Consider the following 17,030-nt stretch of genomic DNA (forward strand, 5'->3'; position numbering starts at 1 on the left):
TGTAGGAATGTTTCTGTGTCTTGAGGATTCTGCACTGCCATTTTTCCACTCCTGTCATGCCTTCCATGATTAGACACTTTTTTATCCTGGGATTTGTGCAACTAGCTTTCTTTTTTATTTTTTAACCTACGTCCTGCCATAGGTTCAAAGGTTCATAGGTGTGTACCAGGCCAACGTCCCTGGAGCCTTTAGAAGCCTAGCCCATAGAAGTGCCCTGGCAACATGTCGCAGTTAATTTCCGGTGCCTCTATCAAGTAGATCCACTGGAGTGATCCCGGGGGTGAACTTTCTATTTCCCATCCACTCATCAAGATTTCTCTTGAAAAGGGCCAGTGAGATGCTCTGCTTGACATGTATGGGAAGTCTATTCCAGAGCATGGGCAGTCTCTGGGTTATGAACCTGTCCCTCCAGCATGTTCTGTTGATTGTGGTAATGAGGTTGAGGTCGCTAGAGCATGTGGTGCAGAGGGATTGGGATTTCTTTAGGTGTAACATTTCTAACAGGGCTGGGTCCGACATGGCTTTGCATGTCAAGCAGAGATCGCCTCTTAATGGACAATATGAGACAGAGAAAAGCTAGAGTTGTTTGAGTCTGTCCATGTAGGGCATGTGTTTAATGCCTAAGATCCTCTTTGTGTACTTTTGTGGCCTTTCCAGCTGTTTCAGCCATGATATATGCTATATAAAATATCAATGTCGTCTTGGCGAGATTTTGTAAAACCAAGGACTACCTAGTGAAGGTAGTCACCAAGACTTGAAGATGAATTCAGTTCCAGCAATACTGTCCTTTGCTTGCTGATTTTAGCATCTCTCCATTCAGATCCCCTATATATGTGCTACGTAGACATTGTTGTGTGTACTAAATTCAGTCAAGGCTTGTGCAGGTAACTGATTTATGTGTGATTATTACAACCCAGGTTTATGTCTGGGGCAATCTATAGAAGTGCTAAAGTAGTAAAGCATTAAAGCATTTAAACATTGGAGATACAGAACAGTTCATTGTTTTTCATGTACAGTTGTGGATGCATATGAGATAGTTAACAACATGGTGAAAATATGATGACATTCTGGTTAAGTAAAATAGCTAAAGATGAGATAAAAAGTTACAAAAAAATATATATATACTGTATTAGCTATTACAAAACAAAGAAAGGAAATTTATGTTAGTATCATGGGCGGGAGTGCAAAACCTGATGCAAAGTTTAGACTTGCATGACATTAGTAGATATTGAGGCAGAGGAAAATTAATGCAAGTAACATTAACTGCACAGAGTGTCATACAAATAAAGCATAATTTGGGAGAAATAGCTATACTTCAGTGAGACTTTAACAATTAAACAAAACAGAATGAAAATATATATAAAAATGTAAAAAAATAACAATAACCTAGTCATCTGGGAGAGACTTCAAGTAAACAATGTAGGTAAAGGGAAAATTATTATATAAGTAATAGTTAACACTACGTGATCTTTGAAATAAGGGAAAGTATAGCTATAGGAACAGACTTTTCTATACAATCTTAAAATGAAGTAATAGAGATCTACATTACGTACAACTGTAAATATTTATAAATACAAGGATATAAAAAATACGGTGGTATGCTTTGTCCTACAGTTCACTGATGCATAATGGGAATATGCAAATCACACAAGTGTACCAATATTTGAATCAGCAATGTTTTAAAAACTAGGCCTCATTTTCAAACTTTTGAGCTGTGCAATGGAATTTCCACTGCAGTTTTTCACATCTGAAGCTGTGCAATCTGGCATGAAACAGGTGTAGTTATATGCAGAAAATACAATTTAGAACATTAACACAGTAAACAATGTAATGCATAGTTGTTTGATGGTAGTAGGTTGTTAAGCTCCTAAGTTAAGAGAAGTTAATAATGTTAAATAAAATCAAAGGACCCTTTCAGTTTGAAGTAAGACACCGTTGACTTAATGCAGCAAAAGCTGTGGTACACAAAATGAAAGCTCTGCACATATCCCAACCATAGTAAACCATAAATATTTTATAGTATTATATTCTGGGTGGCCATCAGCATAATACTGACTATTGTAAAGTTGTTATGAGATGGTATATCACAGCTTAATGCACGTTCCCATAACAGGCTTGTGTGGCTCATGAAAAAAACTGTACACTACAAAGATTTAATCAAAGTAGTACTTATGTTAACAGAAGATGTTCCAGACATGGTGACAACAAGTGATTGTTTATTTATTGTTGCTAGACAGTAATGTGAAGTAGTTTACTTGGCAAATTTAAACAAAGTAAAAATCCAGTCCAGAATTTACTTGCAATAAAAAGTAATTCATATTTTAAGGCTGGTTGAAAAATTAGATGCTTTCTGAGTTCTGGTAGAGTATGCAGGACAGAAAGTGTACTGTAAATTAATTCAGTCAAAGTTTCTTCAAGGAATTGCAGTTAATTTTCTAAGCAGAGTTTTGTTTACATCTAAACCTAACATATGAAAAATCATGAAGGATTTGTGTTTTACTTTAGACTAATAATTTGCCAAAATACTATAACGCTAGGCTGCTTTGTTATCAAAGATTCCAAAAATGAAATATTAAAATTCCTCACTAGACAAAATAAAATGCTTGAAAGCAATGCCATAAGTACATGAAAGCAAACCAAGGCAGAAGCATAGTAATTATGAAATAAAACATCTATGTTTCTTATATAAATGCAATGCTTGACAATGAACTACCCGCGCAAGGCATTTACACTCTGAGTGATTCAAGAAATCACATAGCCATATAGATCAGCATGGCTGACCCCACCATGTCACAGTAGTGAACATGGCCAAAAGACCTTGTTCAGCTATCTATGATGAACATGGTGCAAGGATCAGAAGGTGTGGGAGTCAATGGACAGCAGGGATAACTCTGCCATTAAGTGCCATAATGGCATGGACATCAGTAGTGAAACTGGGGCTGCATTTAGCTACTACACACCAGGGATAACCCTATGATATATGTCATAATGGCACTGACTTCAGGTCAAGGATCAAGTGGGGGATGGAGCAAACACTAGACATAATAGAGTCTATCAATACACCATAGTGGCACATATGCTATTACAGTGATCTGGGCATACACGAGCTACCAGGGAAAATAAAGGTGTGTCATACTGTGCTGTTATAAAAAGCTGTTAATATTGTCTTTCATTAGTTCAAAGGAATCTCAGTACATTGAAAGATGAAAGTGCTTACATTTTTATTAAAATGCTCAGCATATCATTTATTGGTGATGCATTCAGTTTTTTGAGTGGGTACATAATTTGCCATTCTAAATTCATTAACCAGGAGATAAGATGAAGGACTTTTTCCATCATACTTTTGTTTTGAAAATGGCCAATGCCTCATTAGAAAATAAGATTGATGAAACATTAAAGGACAACATTTATGAACTGGAAAATAGTTTGTAGAAATATTAACATATTCAGCTAGGTAATATTTTTTTATTTGAAGAAGGCTTAAAGTTGCAGCGTGTGCCAAAGGGTCTGAGAGTCCTTAAATTCCTGTTAGAAGATGGCGTTTCATTACATGGTGAGCTACTGGAACTGTTTGATAATGCATGTTTAGATATGACGAGGCAATTGATAAAGGGTTACAGGAGAAAGATGTTTACATTGGAATTGGAAATTAGGGATTTATAAAAAAGAATACATAGTTATCTTTTATTCTCTTCCTATGAAACATTATATGGTACAGTATTTAAGACTGTGGCACAACTTTGTGACACTATATGAAAAAGAAAAGAAAAACATTAGGATCGAATTTAAAATTAAATGTGTTTATTCAGCTCATTTCATCATTAGGTGGTTGAGGTGTTGTAAAAATTGTCTTCTCCTATCTCTATTCAATGCCACTCTCCTGCCTTCTTCTACATTCATGCCTGACTGTTACAGGTCTTCTCACACACAATCCATCCACCTCTTTTCTGGATGCCCTTGTTTGCTCTTGGGTTCTTCCTGTATGTCCAAATCTTCTTCACCAGCATGTCTTCTGTTTTTCTGTACATGTGGCCAAACCACAGTAATCTATTGTATTTGCCCTTTTCTACAAGTGGATCCACTTTGGCTTCTGCACTTATGTCATCATTTCTTTGTCTGTCCCACAGTATGCACACTACCACCTGTCTCAGGCACTTCATCTCCATCACCTCTAGCTTCCCCAACTGCTCTGCTTTTACTGCCCAGGTTCTGTACTGTACAGCAGTACTGGTGGTGCCACTGTTTTGTACACCTTACTTTTCAGCTTCTTTAGCATTCTTCTGTCATATACTACACTTGAAACTCTGTGCCAGTTGGCTGCAGCCTCTTTGACACTAGCTTTGTCCACCTCATTCAGACTTGCTTTCTCCTCATCCTCCTCTTCCAGATACTTGAAGTTGTTAACCTGTTCCACTATTTTCACTTCTTTCTCAATTCTCATCTTCTTCTGAATTCCAACATTTGCTGCCATCACAACTGTCTTAGCCATAATCAGTTTCATCCCATGTGCCATTAGTTTTGCATTCAATTCCCCTATCTTTCGCTGAAGTTCTTGCTCTGAGTCTGCCTGTAATGCTACATCATCTTCCCTCTCTCACCTGTTTACTAATGTAGTCCATCACAAATATGAATAGCAGTGGGCTCAGAGCTAACACCCACTCCCACAGCGGACCCCTCTGTGAGACCAAACACTGTTCATACTTGACTAGTTGGGTCCTTGTACATAGCCTTATGTTGCCAATGTTTCTAGGACTTTGACCTACTGTAGGACTGTGTAAATCAGCTTTCTTGGGTCCTTGTTACATGCTTTCTCTAGGTCTAGGAATGCCCAGTTGGACGCTTTCTTCATTTCTAGCTTCTTCTCAGCTATCTGTCTCACTGCAAACATTGGGTCAACTGTGCTGCATCCTGATCTGATTCTGATCTGCTTATCTCCATCATATTTTCTACTCCTCAACGTATTCATTTATCAATCACCCTCTTCAGAACTTTCATGCAATGTGACAGGAGTTTGATACATCTGTACTGCCCACAGTTGTGAATCTCCCCTTTATTCCTCAAAAATGGCACTAGTATGTTTCTTCTCTAACCATCTGGGGTATGTATTTCTCCCCATATTGGTATGAATACCCTCAGTGCATTTTCTCCCTATCTCACCCAGCATCTTTATCATATCTGCTGTGACTTCATCTGAGCATGCTGCATTCCCTTACTTAATTTTCCTCAGCACTGTTCTTACTTCATCTATGGTGGTCTCCTCCTCTTCTCCCATCATAGTCTGTGTTTGGGGCAATACAGCTTCTGTGGAGTTTTCTTCATTCATAAGCTGCTGGAAGTACTTCTTCCATCTGCATTTGATGCCCTGTGGACTGGTGAGCAGGTTGTTACTGGCTTCCCTTATGAAGTATGCCTGTCTATCTTCTTTAGCTTTTGGTCTTTGCCATTTCAAACTTAAACAAAAACAATGCCCTCTTAAGGGAGTAATTAATGGTGAGTCCAATGTAAGAATGGATAATAAGCAGTTAAATAGTGGTGATGTTTTTAGAAATCAGTCTGCTGGTGAAGAGATCGCCTAGGGTACAGGAAAAATATCTTCAGACCACTGAATGCCATCTTTTGAACTTGAATGAGGATTACAATTGGGATTTACAAGAACAACAACATTATCTACACCAGGGACAAACACAACACTAAAGAAGAGGAAGGGATCAAGATCAATGTTGAACAGTGGAGAGGAAAATGGTGGTATTACTTACAATCAATGATTTAAAATATATATTTATAGTTATCAGTCAATAACATCAACTTTTGGTGAGCTTTCTCCCCAAAGGATTTACTTTTGTGTGTCATTTTGAACTGAATTTTGTACATACCTTGCTGAAAATGAAAATGCATACTAGAAAATTAAACCCGAAGATGTGCTTTCTTCAAAGAGATCAAGAACAATCTAAGGTGAGTGAGCTGTCTCAGACAAAGAGGGAGTTATTTAAAAAAAGTACTTTTAACCCCTCACTGTTACCTAACGTAGCGTTATGTGAAAAATTGTGTGAAATATATATTGTAGGAGCACTTGATGATAATCATAAAGAAATAATTATAGATATTACAATCTGAGTATGAAAGAAAAGAGCTTGTTAAATGAATTGAGAAGTGACAAAACTAATGGGTAATGAAACCTGATAAAGAGGGAGGGGTTGTTATAATGTATAATATTTTGTATTCACAAACAATTAAGAGTATTTGAATGATGAAGTGTATTTCTTTACAGTTTCTAAAAATGAAGTAAACATAGCATACATGAGAATGGATGGTTGGGTAAACAATTTAGGCATTGATAAACATTTCTCTGTGCAATTTATGGATTTTTACTGGTTAAAAAAACTTTGATTCCATTTATCTTTGGCATTCCCAAAGTCAATAAATCTTTAAGTGACCTCCCTTTGAAGCCAGTGCAGCAGTGGGGTGGAGAAGGGGGGGGGGGACTCCAAAACAGAGCCAATGGAAAAATATATTGACTCTCATTTGAGACATTTTTAACAATGAAATTTATGTGCTTTTAGACTCCTGGCATTTATTGAAATGTTTAAACGAAAGTGAATATAATGATTTTCTTTCCACTTCAATAACTACCTTGATTATAGCAAACAAAATCCAGCACCCTGAGTATGTATAGCAAAAGAACTGATTTATTGTCAACCAAACCGGTTTCAGCAGTTAGCGTTCTTCAGTGGTATGGTCAGAATGATTAGACAGTCCTGATCTATACATTATTCAAATGAAGCATATGACATAATTTCCTGTTTAAATTAATATTTAAATAATTCATTAATCTAATACATGACCAGAAAATAAAAGTAAAATAAAACAGTGGAAAAAGAATCTACAACAATCCATCATAATGAGAAACCCACAAATATTCCAAAATCATATTATTGATAACATATTAAATAATAATGATAAATATATCAGACCAGTGAAAATTATTGTAAAATGAAATTTAAAACTAAAAATGTTTGTAACCATAGTAGAAAATGGTAACAAGTAATTTATAACTTATCATTGAGGCCCAGTGGAAACAAACCACCCAATTTGATTATCCATTTAGTTTCCTTGCTGTTTAACAGTTTATGCCATCCAGTTTTGAATGCTCTGTGACCAACAATCTTATCAATACAAATGAAAGAGAACTGAGCTGTCTTATGTACAACAGTATGTTTGTACAAATCATTGGTAGTCCTGGCATTTCTAATGTCACCTAAATGCTCAGAAATATGAATACGCAGTTGTCTAGAAGTCTGACCAATATAAAATGCCCGACATGTACATGTGGCCAAATAGATCACCCAGTCCGTGCTGCAATTGGCAAAATGATTAATGTTAAATATCCTGCCTGTATTCTTGCTAGTAAATTCCTTTGTTGTAAATATATATTTACAAAAAGAGCAGTGACCACAAGGATGACAACCAATCAATCTATCTCCTGACATGGTAATTTGGGTCATGCAGACTTCCTGAGATGTGATTCTTTTGTAATGTGAGAAATGTGATCCTAAAGTTTTGCCTTTACGATAAGAGTAAAGACATCTCTCATCTAACCACTTACCAAGATGTGTATTTGTTTGCAGTATATTCCAATGATGACTAATAATGTCTTGTAATTGGTAGGTGTTCCTGCCAAAAGTGGTTACTAGTCTAAGTAGCTGACCTGAGGACTGAGCCGTCCTGTCTTTATAGCCCAATAAACTATCAATCGATAAATTGTTGGTCATACTAGCTGCAGATTGGACATCCATTTTGTTATATCCTCGCTGTATGAATCTGTTTGAAAGGTCATTCTGACATTGCTGAAGGTCTACATGAGATGAACATATTCTCTTAATTCTGATAAATTGAGATTTCGGAATATTTCTTATAATGTGTTTAGGGTGGAGGCTAGAGGCATGTAGAAGGCTGTTATATTGTGGATATTTTCTGTGCACAGTGGTACGAAGAGTATTATCCACTTCCTTGCTCAGGTGGACATCCAAAAAATCAATTTGGTGTGTGTCATAGCTTACTGTGAAACTGACACCCCATTTATTGCTATTCAAATATTCCACAAATTCCATAAGATATTCAATTCCCCCTTTCCAAACCAACCAACAGTCGTCCAGGTACCATCTCCAAATATCCATTTCAGGCAAATATAGATTGTGTGTTTCATTATATATAATCTGGTCTTCCACATATCCCATGAAGAGATCTGCATAGATAGATGCAAAGGAGGCACCCATCGCCATGCCCTGAATTTGCCAGTAGCATTGATCTTGAAAATAGAACATGTTCTTAGTTAGAACGTGTTCAGCCATACAGATGAGTAAAGTATTAAATCCTGGACTGTAGAGGTTGGTCTTAAGTAGCCAATATTCCAATGCCAATAGACCTGCCCAATGTGGTATGCTGGTATATAATGATGTAACATCTAGTGTACACATGAGCCAATCGGTTTCCAGTTGTGATTCAGAGACAATCTGCAGGAATTCAGTAGTGTCCTGTAGTCTAGCCCATACATGTGACAACAGGAGTTTCAAATATTGAGTCAGGAAGACTGATAAAGGTTCTGTCAATGATCCAATGCCTGAAACAATAGGTCTGCCAGGAGGTGTACAGAGGGATTTATGAATTTTGGGCAAGAGATACAAGTATTGTTTAACTGGATCCTGAACACTGAGATGAAATTTTGTTTTGGTACTGATAATGCCCTCCTCAACAGCAAGCTGTAAAAAGTTGTCTATCTCCTGTTTGAATTTAGGTGTTGGGTCAATGGGCATATATAGCTAGTGCTGAGTATTTGACACTTGTCTTTTACCTTCAGCCCAGTAATAACTGGAATTCATAACCACAATGGCCCCACCCTTATCAGCAGGAAGAATAGTGATATCTGTATTTTTTCTAAGATTGGTAAGTGCCTGTTGTTCCTGAGCATTTAAATTATTTCTGATAGTGTTTCCTGTACCCAACTGGTGGTGTAGATCTTTGAGAACAGCATTCTGGAATATGGCTACGTGTTTGTCCATTGGAGGACAAAACTTGGAAGGTAAGAATCGAAATTCAGTGGATCTTTGAGTTAAATCCTGTTGATCAAAAAAATTTTTAAATTCAGTCTTCTACAAAAATCCATAACATCTGATGCAAATGTACTTTCATCAACAAAGAAACCAGGAATAAAACCTAGACCTTTATTCAGCAAAAGCTCTTCCATGGGTGTTAATACATATTCAGAAATGTTATGCACATTAGAACAGTCTATGTTCATTTCACTATTGATTGAAACAATTCCTCTAGCGTTCTTATGCTTCCATCCTCCCCTGTGTCTGTGCCTAAAGGGTGATCAGCACTACGTACCCTTTTTGGAGTGGGAGAATCCGACATATTAGTGGATTCAGTATCAGTAGTAGATGATTCTTCCCCCGAACTCCTGTTGGGTGATGTACCTCTTTTAAGTATTGATCTGGGCCGCTTTTGTCGTGCGTGTGTAATGTTTTTGGTACCCTCTGTAAATCTTACCCCTTTGTATAATTCAAAGGGTTTCCCCCTCCTATAATCCTCTATATCTCTAGTAAATTTCTTTAATTTCTTTTCTTTGAGAGTTTTTTCAGAGGCTGAAAGATCCTTAGATAACTTGCTAAGTGATTCTTGAAAGCTCGGTTGATTTTCATATAACTTTAATTTTTTACACATTTCTTGCACATCACAAATATTGGTTTGAATAGTCCTATCATAAAATGAGGACAAAATGTTGACAAACATCATGGCCGAATCCTGTTGTGCAACATTCCACTCCTTGATTAATAGGTCATCCGGTTGACCAACCAGAGGCTGTAATTTAGTTCTAAGACTCCTCGGGGCTATATTCTGATGTTGGTATGCCTTAAATAATCTTGAGTGCCAGATGTTAGAACGTAATGTTTTAATTTTTTTACCAAATTGAGTAAATAACATACTACAATCATCAACTGGATCAGACATACCACTTACAGCAGATATATTATTCGAATCAATCCCAAATATATGAATGTCATCTTTATCTGCGTATAGTCCATGTACCATATCATTAAGATCCATGACAATAAATTGTACGTATGTAAAGACCAAATGTGATGTGTTAATGTCAGATTGGTATTGATACAAAAATAATCAATTGTTATACAACCGAACCAACCTCCAAAAAAAGACTCAAAGAAAATAGTTCTGATTGATCCAATATTAATACTGGGTAATGAGATGCAGAGAGACCAAATAATAATATATGACCAAGTGGTAAAATCCAAATGGTTGTACACTATGATCAATACTGGGGCAGAAAATTCTTTATGAATATGTAAATGCCTTTACGATAAAGCAGCAAGGACTAGAATGTGACACCTAACCATGGTTTTATGCCAAAGATATTAAAAAAACCTGATCTACTGAAAATGTGCTTCAAATGGACATATGCCTGTTGAGAATCAAACCATAATCTGTCCTGCAATTATGTGATAGAAATAAACAAGCAAAGTATAACAAAATAATAGCGTTTGCTTGGTGATTTTTATCACATTATTGTAAGACAGATCACTGTTTGATTCTCATCAGGCATAGGAGATATCTAGCCCTTATCTTTGGTTACATGCTTAACATCTTTTGAAAGTTAGTTGAGTACATCAAAATAACAGCATTTGCTTGTTTATTTCTATCACATAATTGCAGGACAGACATATATATTTACAACAAAGGAATTTACTAGCAAGAATACAGGCAGGATATTTAACATTAATCATTTTGCCAATTGCAGCACGGACTGGGTGATCTATTTGGCCACATGTACATGTCGGGCATTTTATATTGGTCAAACTTCTAGACAACTGCATATTCGTATTTCTGAGCATTTAGGTGACATTAGAAATGCCAGGACTACCAACGCTTTGTACAAACATACTGTTGTACATAAGACAGCTCAGTTCTCTTTCATTTGTATTGATAAGATTGTTGGTCACAGAGCATTCAAAACTGGATTGCATAAACTGTTAAACAGCAAGGAAACTAAATGGATAATCAAATTGGGTGGTTTGTTTCCACCGGGCCTCAATGATAAGTTATAAATTACTTGTTACCATTTTCTACTATGGTTACAAACATTTTTAGTTTTAAATTTCATTTTGCAATAATTTTCACTGGTCTGATATATTTATCATTATTATTTAATATGTTATCAATAATATAATTTTGGAATATTTGTGGATTTCTCATTATGATGGTTTATTGTAGATTCTTTTTCCACAGTTTTATTTTACTTTTATTTTCTGGTCATGTATTAGATTAATGAATTATTTAAATATTAATTTAAACAGGAAATGATGTCATATGCTTCATTTGAATAATGTATAAATCAGGACTGTCTAATCATTCTGACCATACCACTGAAGAAAGCTAACTGCTGAAACCGGTTTGGTTGACAATAAATCAGTTCTTTTGCTATACACACTCAGGGTGCTGGATTTTGTTTGCAGTATTCAAGGTTGGTTTTTCCGTGCATCAACCGTACGTGCTAGCCTACTCTTCTGTAAGTCTACCTTGATTATAGCAAGCTCAGATGCTCATAAGCCTAGTACTTATACAGCGGGAACTTCTTAGTTTAACATTTGTTAATGTCTGTTATGTACTTCACAGATAAAGATTCTAGTTGTCTACTGATGTACTATGTTCTTCATCTGTAAATATGTTGTACGTAATTGCTATGTAAATTGTTAATCGCTATTTAATCCAATGTAACTACTGTCTGTTTATTTTAACTGTGGAGCTTTTCTCCCCGGGCCTCCGCTGAAAATGGACCTATGTCTAGTCGGACACTCTCGGTCAACAAATATAAATAAATAAATTTGATTATATGTTTTTGTAATGATTTGAAAGTTCTATTTCTAGTCATTACACATGTTAGAAGAATGGGATAGTTTAATGAGAATTTGATTTCAAACAAAAACAAATAGGCAGGGAGACATAAATGTGATAAATGCATTTATGGACATGGTTCTGCAAAATATCTATGTCTATTTTGAAGGAGAGTATTATAAAAAGTGACTGGTGTAGCAATGGGAGTGGCTGCTGCACCAATCTTTGCCAATAAACTGTTAGGGTATTGGGAAAACAAATTTATTTTCAAATCCAAATATAAGGAATCTATAAATACTTTCACTTTTTATATGACATTTTGATTTTATGGACTGGGGGACAAGATATGTTTAAAGAATTTGTTGCATATATTAATAGTACTACTATTTTTTTTAATTCATTCATGAAATTGGATTGAAAAGTATTACATTTTTAGGTGTGACCTTATATAAAAATTCTACAGGAGGAAGATTTGAATTTAACATTCTGAGACATCCACTTACTGAAATAGTTTTTTACATGATTGAGCAAATAACGGCAAATAGGGAAACAAGGTATCAGAACATCTTAAAGTCCAATAATTTTGAAGTAACCAATAGGAGAGACAAAAAAAATTTCAACAGAGCCATGGTATTGACATATGATAATGTAAGTAAAGCCATTAAAACTATTCTGGACAAGAACTGGAAAATGTATTTAATGCTTTGGTCTGACAGACAGATTATGAAAAAGTCCATAAATCATATACAAAAATGTACAAATGTTAAGAAGTTAATGGAGAATGATTGAAATGGGCAAGAGATAAAAGAAAAAAAGTAACAGAATGGTCAAATGTGGAAACTGTTTGCAGTGTAGGTTTATAAATGATAGTGCAAGTATAACAATAACTAACTACCCTTGAATTACAGCAACTAACTGAAGACATAAGTTTAATACAAAGGGTTGGTAAATGTGGTTACTTGTCTTTCATGTGCAGCACTGTATGTTGTAAAGACAAAACAGGCACAAAACTGGAACATTTATCAGCATAGTTATGCTATAAAAAGGATTGCACAAATGCATTAAGTAAACATGCCGATGTATGCATTCATTTAAACAATATATATTTTAGACAGTAGAAAATTTGGTAAACAATGTGAAGGGCAGAGATTGGGGGCCTTATTTAGAATATAGAGAGCTGAAGTGTCAGATACTGTTGAATGTCATTAGTTCACTGAGGATACATAATAAAACTCTTAGTAGTATTTTAACATTGAGAGCAGCAACGTTTTGATTGAATTATTTTGAATGCTTAGATATTAAAATTAGAACATATAAACCATTTATTGTTGTATACTGTTTATGAATATTCATTGCTTTTAAATAAAAAGGTTCTTGTGTGTTATCTGATGTAACGGGGGAGGTGGAATTTTAGAAACATTATTTAAAGAAGGAAGTGACATTCAGTATATGACTGATGAAGTTCAGTGTGAATAAACCAATGAAAGCATTTAATCAAAACTGAAGTAATGGGTTGCTGACTCTTTAGTTTGAATATCTGGTTCATTACGTGTATCTAATTTTAAAACGTGATAGCCACTAATGGCTTTGTCTCTCAAGTTGCACAACCAGTACTGAACATAATAAAGCATAAAAGAGGCACACACATACTGTATAAATCAGTAAACCGCTCACCAGTACTATGGAAAACAGTGAGTGACATTCTGTTAGCATGTTGTGCCTTGGGCAAGTGATGCTCGAGCAAATAGATAACACCCAGTGTAGATATACACAAATAAGAAAGAGCCAGGAAGTAGCCATGGACGTGCACTATATCTGCAAATTGCTTTTTATATGCTCAGTATTAGCATACAAGTTACTAGGAATAGTTACTGAGAAATGCAGTGCACTAGATACAGACTCTTTTACTTAGTTTTTAGGTGTTACAACAGGTATTAACAGGAACTGAAATATTTTATGTACTTCAGGTATTCTAGATATGTATGGACATACTCAGTTATTACTTTCATTACATAAATATGCATACAGTTGTTTCACATATACTCGCATTGTACATAATCTTTTGCAAGCAGAGTGTATTCATTATGGTATATAATTTGTGGAATCCCTTTATATGTAATAGTGTCACTTAAGATATTAAAAGTAACTTCCTCATAATGTATTGAATTCACAACTAACACTATGCCCCTCTTATTAGACTGCTTTATGACAACCTGTTAAGCACCTTGTAATTCATATGTTAACAAACATTTTGCTCATAATAAATTGTCATTGGAATTGCCTGTTCTAGATCAGTGTGAAATGTGAAATAGCTGTTGTTAATTATTTCACTGAGACTGGGAAAAGAGGTTATATAGTTGGAAAAGTTTACTCTCATTCGGTAAGCTACCAAACTGATTTGCAGCTGACCTGTACAGTAGAAACAATGTGAAAAATACTTTTGCGGATGTGGGCTTATTTATTTTCAGATTATAAGTTCATAAGGGTCACAGGTTGTTACTAGATTAAAGGCCACTAGGTTGCTTACAAACCTAGCTACACACTCCAAAACCATTTGGATCCCAAATATCATGGGTGCCTATAGATGGTGGACATGTTAATAGGAAGGTAACTAAGGATTTTTAGGGGGGGTGTTAGGATAACACTTTTCTTAATGATTTCTGTCTATAAGGGTCATGGGGCCACACTGGGAGTAAATATTCAATTTCTCATTCAATTGTTAAAGTTTAGTTTGATTAGAGTCAGGGATTAACTCTGTTTTACATGGATGGGTAGCTTATTGCATAGTGTGAGGATCCCCTGAAACATGTTTGCCTATTCAGCATGTTCTGTTTATGCCAAGAGTAAAGTTCAGATTCCTAGATCTAGTGTTTTTGGTGCTGTTTGTTTTGCACATGTGCAACAGATCCATTAGGGCTGGGTCTGAGGAAGCCCTATAAGCCAGACAAAGATTCCCTTCTCATCAGCCTGTAGGAGATTGACTACAGATTCAGAGTCTTTAAGTGATCAGTGTTAGACAGAGTATTCATGTCCTAAACTCTCCTGGTGAGATACCAGGGCATGAATTTATTTTGGGGCATTTTTGGGCATTCCGACTGTTACAAGTCTCATTAGGTAAATGCCAAAGTGGGCATTGTATTCAATGATAGGTCTGATAAGGGCCAAGTAGAGTGTTACTGTAACTTCCTTGGACCTGGATGCCACAACCTTACCTATAAGCTGGGCATCACAGAATGATTTTCTTATTATCCTAGCTATGTGTTGGTCAACGGCCTGTTTGCTGTTTACATATGTTCCAAGATCCCTTACTACTGGGTTGACTTATAGGAGTGTTTTATAGATGGAGTAATTAACTTGTGTTGACAGTTCACTAAAGATCATTATAATAATTTTGCCATTGAGTTTTAGGCCATGGCTTTGGTACCATTAATTTTGTCTGTGCTAAACCCTCTTGCAAGATGTTGGTGTCCTATGGGGAATCTATAATAGCCCCGAAGTACAATCATCTGTGAATTTAGTGGGCCAAGTGGGCCAGAGACCCTGAACATTAGCCTTGATTTCCAAGAAGTATGTGCCAAACAGGAGTGGGCCTAGCATTGTAGGTGGTCTTACTGATCCTGAGTTCTTGGTTAATGTCTGTGAGCTAGTCAACAATCAATCTATTTATGTAGGTATATGTGCCTAGCTCAGACAGCTTGTCAACAATGCCTGAGTATAGTATTGTATCAAATGCCTTGGTTAGATCAGGATATGCAGTATGCACTGTTTTACCCTCATCCATTGCCTTGGAGACCAACTCAAAGAAGTATTCCAGGTTAAGTAGGCATGAACTTCCCTTAACACAGCCATATTGGGATGGGTGCAGTGTCTGTAGTTTTCCAATATCTTTGTTTATTATTTCCATGATAATTTGTTCCATGGCTTTGCATACTAGACTTGTTAGATTGACTAGTCTGCAATTCCCTTTGTTCATTGATAGTCCTCCCTTGTAGTGTGTAATGGCTGCTGTGGTACTCTATTCTCTTGGATGGTAGCCTGTTTCAAGGCTGTAGCTGAATAATTCTTCAAGTGGGCCTAATAGTTTGTGTTTTAGACTGTTCAGGAGGCAACTGAGGATGTTGTTGGTCCTGTGGAGGTAGTATTCTTGGCTTTACCAAGGGACAGAGTTTCACCTGGTGGAGCTTAGGGTAGAAGAAGGTGAAGTTTGAAATGAATTTATCAACCAGTAGATTTGCTATGTCACCTCATCAGTAAAGGTGGTGCCATTCACCATCAGCTCATCACAGTGCCATCTGTTATGTTTAAGGATCCAGACATAGCTGAAGAAGGCTTTGTGATTGTCCTTAGTCTTTGAGGATATCTTGATCTCATATTTGGCCTTGTTGGACTTAATTAAACCTCTTAGTTTTTGTTTGGTTGTATAAAAGAGCACTTGTTTTTAAGGGAGTTGCTCTCGTTGGATTTGGCCATGAGTTTTCTTCTTTTATAATGTACCCTGATTAGGTGTGGATTCTACAAGTGGGGTTTATTTTTAGTGGTTTTTTTTTTTCTGTGGCTTACCTTTTGTAGGATCAGCAGCCTCTATGCAGCCATTCATTTGTTTATATAGGGAGTCTGTGAATAATTCTGCACAGCTAGCTGTGGTCTGGGGTTAGAGGAGCCTTGAATTTTAACTGCCTTAGAATAGTTCTTAACTGCTACTAGTTTAACTGGGTTTTCTGTGTTGAATTTTACTTCAAAGGAAACAGCTTTGTGATCTGACCTAAATAGTGAGGACATGGGGTGGGTTACACTTTCTCATGTTGTTTAGTGCCAGAGCCAGTATGCTTGATCCTCTAGTTTGTGATTGCATTATCTGTTAAAAGATGATTGTGTTAATAAAGTCCAGGAAAGCATCGTGACTGAGAGTAAGTTACCCAGTCTACAGAGGGGGAGTTAAAGTCACCCATGAATAGGGTGTTTGGTTGGATATTGAACACCTCTATTAGGATTATATAAAAGTCGTGAGACCCTAGGAGCATAGATGGCAACCTGTAGCTAGGCATGATATGGTGAGGAACCTTATCTATGGTGACTTACACATGGATGAGCTCCATGGTGTCATTCTGTTTTATCGACCTGGA

The 17,030-nt window shown here is 36.2% G+C and overlaps 1 protein-coding gene across 1 annotated transcript in view; it reads right to left on the minus strand.

The window, feature by feature from the left end:
• C8B (complement C8 beta chain) overlaps positions 1-17,030 on the minus strand; it is a 506,997-nt gene that overhangs the window by 195,374 nt on the left and 294,593 nt on the right. The window lies entirely within an intron of this gene.

The sequence above is a fragment of the Protopterus annectens genome, chromosome 10.part0, assembly GCF_019279795.1.
Source record: "Protopterus annectens isolate FY-2018-M chromosome 10.part0, PAN1.0, whole genome shotgun sequence".
Classification (NCBI taxonomy): domain Eukaryota; kingdom Metazoa; phylum Chordata; order Ceratodontiformes; family Protopteridae; genus Protopterus; species Protopterus annectens.